Source organism: Diaphorina citri, unplaced genomic scaffold, assembly GCF_000475195.1.
Source record: "Diaphorina citri unplaced genomic scaffold, Diaci psyllid genome assembly version 1.1 scaffold101712, whole genome shotgun sequence".
NCBI lineage: Eukaryota > Metazoa > Arthropoda > Insecta > Hemiptera > Psyllidae > Diaphorina > Diaphorina citri.
The window spans coordinates 1-304 of record NW_007478665.1 but is presented as its reverse complement, the minus strand read 5'-3'; the positions used below and the strand labels follow the sequence as shown (position 1 = coordinate 304).

The 304-nt window shown below is 33.6% G+C and overlaps 1 long non-coding RNA gene across 1 annotated transcript; it reads left to right on the top strand.

The window, feature by feature from the left end:
- The first annotated feature begins 6 nt into the window (after positions 1-6).
- On the top strand, positions 7-303 carry LOC113473801. Its single transcript, XR_003395664.1, has 2 exons — positions 7-151; positions 190-303. It is a non-coding gene; the product is annotated as an uncharacterized LOC113473801 (long non-coding RNA).
- The last annotated feature ends 1 nt before the right edge of the window (position 304 follows it).

Genomic DNA, 304 nt, shown 5'->3' with positions numbered 1-304 from the left:
TAATAATATGATCAACCTTGACCTGGGTAGATAAATATGAACAACCTTGACCTCTAATAATATGATCAACCTTGACCTAGGTAGATATGAGCAACCTTGACCTCTGATACCTAGGTAGATAAATATGAACAACCTTGACCTCTGATATCTAGTAGATAAATATGAACAAGCTTGACCTCTGATACCTAGGTAGATAAATATGAACAACCTTGACCTCTAATACCGAGGGAGATAAATATTAACAACCTTGACATCTGATAGACTTTTTTTTTAATTGCCTGATATAATGTATAAAATGACCAAT